This window comes from Lipotes vexillifer, unplaced genomic scaffold, assembly GCF_000442215.2.
Source record: "Lipotes vexillifer unplaced genomic scaffold, Lipotes_vexillifer_v1.1 scaffold2030, whole genome shotgun sequence".
NCBI lineage: Eukaryota > Metazoa > Chordata > Mammalia > Artiodactyla > Lipotidae > Lipotes > Lipotes vexillifer.
In genome coordinates this window covers 696372-702265 of record NW_006791849.1, presented here as the reverse complement: position 1 = coordinate 702265, position 5894 = coordinate 696372, and positions in this window count along the sequence as shown.

Here is a 5894-nt window from a genome sequence, read left to right as displayed (position 1 = left end):
CCAGGGAAGCCCCCAGGGGCCTATTTTTATAGGGTAATTCCCCAGGCTCAAATATTCAACATCCATGAGTATTTTTTTAAGGATTGGTAGTAACCAATGAATGTGGACACTTAGAATACTTTTCGTTTTTTTTTTTTTTTTAATCGGCAGCCCAAGACAGTTTCTTATATTTAGAAGCCTGGATCTAGGGTTACGTATCAAGATACACGCATAATGCTGTTTTGCTGAATGCAGCTGTCTCGTATGGGCCAAAGATAATTTGCTGATCCAGGAGCTGAGACCAGCGATTTTATGTCTGCATCTGCTTCTGCCCATAACTTGCGGGCAAAGACAGAGCCACTTCAAAGGCTGTAGGCCTATCAGCCTTAGCAATGCACAGAGCAGTGGGACAGGGACATTCCCTCCCTGAGGCTTTGCCCCTTGGATACAGCCAGTGCCCCCTCCTGCAAAGGGACTGCATGACACTCTTCCTTGCCTGTCTTAGCAACTCTCACATTTCCTTCTAATTGTTTCTATATGTGCTTGTTCCCCACTAGCCTGATAACTCTTCCCAAGGGTCTCTTGTCATCCTATTGGAATCTCCAAAGCCTAGCCCAGTTTCTATGGTTGAACAGGTGCTCTGTCAATAATGGTCGGATGAGGAAATGGAGGACAGTGACAACAGAATGGGTCAATTGTTTGAAAAGCTAGTAGATGACTTTTACCCTGCTTGTGACAGGCACTGTAAGAAGCAGCCTGCTTAATGCAGACAGTGGTTGTGTTGTGTTTTGTTTTGTTTTCCCCTGCTCAGCATCTGTCTCTCCTTCTGGTAAAAGCATTTTAGTTTTCCTTTGGGAAACCACCCTTCCCACACTCTCAATCCATAAAGTTTGGGTGGAGCTGACTTCACCCTCAGTTTTACTGGCTGAATCGTGACCCAGTTCTGCCCGAAGAGGGCACCACACACCCCTGGACACAGCTTCACTTTGTGTTGGAAAGGGTGGCCACAACTGTTTGTTAATTCTGATGGCTTGGTTCCTGCTCCAAATCAATTGTGCATTATTTCAAATTGAAACTTTTTTTTTCTTTCCCCTTGTAGCTATTAGGGAAGAGTTACTTTATTTCCACAGGCATTGCTTAGCTGGTAGGAAGAAATCTGAAGACGCTGGCAGCCACTGTGCCACTGTGAAACCAAAATGTACTCAGGAAGTTGAAGCTGAGAAATAGATAAGGGAGACGTCCTTAATAATGCTGAACACCAAGATTCAGGCATACCTGAAACTATCCCTGGAATTTTCAGTTATATGATCAAGTAAACTCTTCTTTCTGTAGCCTTTTTTTTTCTTTTGTCATTGGCTGCTGAAAGAGTCCCCTGGTCTTGGCCAATCTGTTTCCTGGGAGTGGAGCAGGGGCGATCTCAGCCTTGCAGGAGGTCCCAGAGAAGACCGTCATCTCACTTTGTCAGTATTTTTTTTTTTTTTTTTTGAGGTACGCAGGCCTCTCACTTGTTGCGGAGCACAAGCGCGGCCCCTCCCGCTGCGGAGCGCAGGCTCCGGACGCGCAGGCCCAGCGGCCACGGCTCACAGGCCCAGCCGCTCGGCAGCACGCGGGATCCTCCCGGACCGGGGCACGAACCCGCGCCCCCTGCATCGACAGGCGGACTGTCAACCACTGCGCCACCAGGGAAGCCCCCACTTTGTCAGTATTTTAAAGCTCGCTGCCAGGCCCCAGGGGCCCAGAAAAAAAATCAGACCCTCATCTTGATCCCAGAGATCTCAGTGGCTTTAGTGGGACCAACACTTTGAATGCCTCCCAGAAGGGCATTTCAGGCCATGAGTTAGATCTGAGTTGACACCTCTCTAGCCCCACCCTGGGCCTCTCTATGGTCCTCTCTATAGGCTGAGGCTGGAATGAATGAGCCCGTTTTGATTATGGGAGTCTCTAGAAGGTTGGGAACCCCAAGAAAATACAATGTATACACCGTGGTAAACAGGCTTTCTTAAAACCATTTTTATTCTGCCTCTCAGCAACACTTCATTTGATTTGGGTAAAAGATCAGGGACTCAAATACAAACAAACAAAAAACAAGGTGTGAGAAACAGAAATCAGGATCCCATATACTGGAATGATGCCAGGATCTCTGTGTGCTGAGAACTGGTGTCCCTGATTCATGTCCTCCTGGGACAAGTGCTGGCTCGTGACGGACATCTGGGAAGAATGACAGGTGGAATCTGGTGTCCATCAGTGTTTATTTTCTGCGAGGGTCCAGGATTTTTAACAAACGCCTGAGATTCACAATATCTAAGAACAATGCTTTGTATGGCACTTAGAATTTACCTCCAGGGGCAATCATATCTATCATGGCGATGAATTCTCATAATAACACTCTGAGGTAAGGAGGCAGGCGTTCTTATCTCCATTTTCCAGATGAAGAAATTTGAGGCACAGAAGGCTAAGAAACTTGCCTGAAATCAGCTTGCATAGCTAGTTAGTGGCAAAAAAAGGCTTTGGAACTCAGGTGTTTTGACTCAGCCTCTTGCTAATTCACTTAGAATAAGCTGCCTTTTCTCTTGCTTAGGAAAGTTATTTTCACTATTTCTAACATTAGTGTTTGAAGTTATTTTTGACATATATACCTATCACCTGCTGTGTTAACCACTTAATATTTTCTTTGAGTCCACTTCCTTTTCTTAAGTAAATGTATTTGAACAGAAAACAATGTCCCTAAGTAGACAGTTATAAATGGAAGGTAATTAATAAAATACATAGAATGAAAACAAAACCCAGTTAAGTTATTAAATTCTATCTAAACAAAAGACTTTGAACCTGAGGCCTGCTCTTTCTTTACTAAGAAGGAAAAAGAACCAAAGGATCAGAAAGGTGTTAAGGACCCGTGAGCACTACACAGAGACTTTCTCTGAGCTGTAATCAGGATTGAAAAAGAATACAAAAGGGCAAATGATCTTTGTGATTCAGTGTCACTTCATGTCGGGGCTTTAAATGACTTGAAACTTATCTTTGTGTACCACCAGCGTATGTCTTGCACATGGGGTTAGCGTCTTCTGGAAGGCAGAATAATTGTGGCCTTGTTAAACCAGTATAGTCACACCTAAAGGGTTTACATTTGACAGAAAATAAATACAGTGGGTGGCATTTCCAGGTGGCATCCAGGAAAATCAAAGGTCTTGCCTGAGACTTGCTAAAGAGAGAAAGAGGGGAGAGAGAGATTGAATAAAGGCACATTCCATAAACACAGCCAGTATATTCCCAAAACTGGGATGGGAAAGGTGGCTGTGTACCTAGAATTGACCACTAAGTACATTCTCAGAGTCTGAGTGAAAACTGTGGCTATGGTCAAGTTCACCCAGGGTGGATGCAAGGAAGGGGTGGGTGGGAGGGAGTTACGAAAAGTGAGATCAAGACAAAAGACCAGAAAGCTCCTTCATCGGAGTCTTCAAAGACAGGATGGTGAACTCTGGGGAACTGATGGAGGAGCTACTGAAGATTGAAGCGAAGCTACAACATGTAAAAATAAAAGGAAACAATCCACAAATTCAGCTCTATTTGATGCCTTTAAACATGCTACAAATGTGCTCAACATCGCAAACACCAGCATCCACTGCTCTTCCCAGAACCTCCCTCTCCTTCCGGATCTGGACCCCTCTCCCCCATTAAAAGTAATGAGATTTTCTGAGGCTTATCTCTGGAGAAGAGGAAGGGACACATGGACACAATGGCTTTTGATAAACTGAAACAGTGAGACTTGATTTTCTTTCTTAGAAAAACAAAACAAAACAATGACCCTGGCTGACCTGGCTTTGCTGCCTGGTTTTCCTAAATTTTGGACATTTTTTTTTCTTTTCATTTTTAGTTCATTTGCCAGGGAGAGTCCTGGAGGAAAAGATCTCACAGTCTGAAGTCAAGGATCCATTCCTCAGAAACTCCTTTGGGGTGTGTGTGGATGAGGTCCGTCCTCCATGCTCCTGGCTGACTGCTGGCTGCAGTTTAAAAGTAGTTTGAAAAAAGCCTTTGTTCTGAAATAGATAACGAACTCAGAATGTGAAAACTCAGGACATGTTTTTAAGTAGAGACCACGGAGGGAAAAATTAAGCTCTCAATGAGAGTTATAGCCAATCTATGCTGGACTATTGTTTCCAATGTGTATTTCAGTATCAGGGTGACGGACGTTTGTCTGTTTTCTGAATGACAAGGGACACGTGCATTTGCCAGCCTTCCTGCAACCTAAGAAGTATGCGGAGCCCCAGGGAAAGGGGTGCAGTTCTGGTTGGGGGTGGGATGGGTTGGGAGTTTGGGATTAGCAGATGCAAACTATTATATATCGAATGGATAAACAACAAGGTCCTACTGTATAGCACAGGGAACTGAACAATATTTAATATCCTGTGATAAGCCATAATGGAAAAGAACATGAAAAAGAATATATATAACAATCACTTTTCTGTACAGCAGAAGTTAACACAACATTGTAAATCAACTATATTCCAATAAAACAGAAGGAAGGAAGGAAAGGAAAGAAGGCAGGCAAGGCAAGAGGGAGGGAGGGAGGGAGGGAGGGAGAAAAGGAGGGAGGCAGAGAGGGAGGGAGGGAGAGAGGATGGAGGGAGGGAGCAGAGCCTCATCACGGAGGGCTTCCGTCTTTAAGGGCAAGTACTCTAATTCAGCCAGTGCTGGTGTGGACGAGCAGGTCTGCGCGCTGTTGAGTGTAAGCACCGGCTTCTTTGTGAGAAACATTGTGTTTGGAAACATATTGTGTTTTAGGTGTGGCGCATGCAGGAAAACCCAAACGGCGCAGATCCAGGCACAGCCATGGTTCGCGAGTCTTGCTGAACCTTATCCTCCTCCTCAAGGGTTAGTAGCACCGCTGGCACTTGGGGGGCGCCCTCCAGGCATTTTCCTCTACATCTAAATCCATAAATATTCACTTAGAAATTCGTTGTGTGTGTGCATGTGCGTATGCATTTACTTATTTAAACTCATTCATTCATTTATTCAATAAATATTTATATGCCAGGCACTGCTCTAGGTGCTGGTGTTAATAACAATACCCAGCAGTTACTACCACGTGCCAGGCACTGTGATTTATACAGTTTAGTCTTCACAGCCCTATGAGGTAGGTACTGTTTTACCTTCATTTTATAGATGAGAGAACTGAGGCACAGATTGGTTAAAAGATGTGCCCAAAGGCACACAACTACTTAGATTTAAACCCTAATGGTCTAGCTTCACGGGAAGCACCCTTAAATGTGATGCTCCATTGTTATGGGCAATGACAGAAATGAAATGAGAATGTTCCTGGAGTTTTCATTCCAGTAGGAGGAAACAGACCATTATATATATATATATATATATATATATATTATATATATATATATATAATAGATAAATATATATATATATATATATATATATATAATATATTTTATATATTTATATAAAAATTATATGCATATATAAAACTTGTCAGGGAGAAGTAAATACTAGGAAGAAAAGTAAAGTTTAAGGTTAAGGGGACACAGGGAAGAGACATGGGGCTGTGGGTGCTATTTTAGAGAAGTTGGTCAGGGGTAGCCTCTCTGCTAAGTAACATAGGAGCAAGCATCTCAAGGAGAGATGGGAACAAGCCATGTGAATATTGGGAGGAAGAAAATTCTAGGTAGAGAAGTATGCCAGCAAGTGCAAAGGCCCTGTGGCATACTTCTGCTGGTCAAAGAAGAGAGAGGAATTCATTCAATGTAGCTGAAGTGGAGGAGCGAGGGGGAGAGTCCCGGGAGATGAGGCTGGAGAAGCAGCAACCAGATCCTCTGGGGCCTTATAAAGCCACAGTAAGGAAGATACTTCCATGTTTAAACTGCAGTGTATTATTCCATCCTATGAATGAACCACTGTGTATTTAA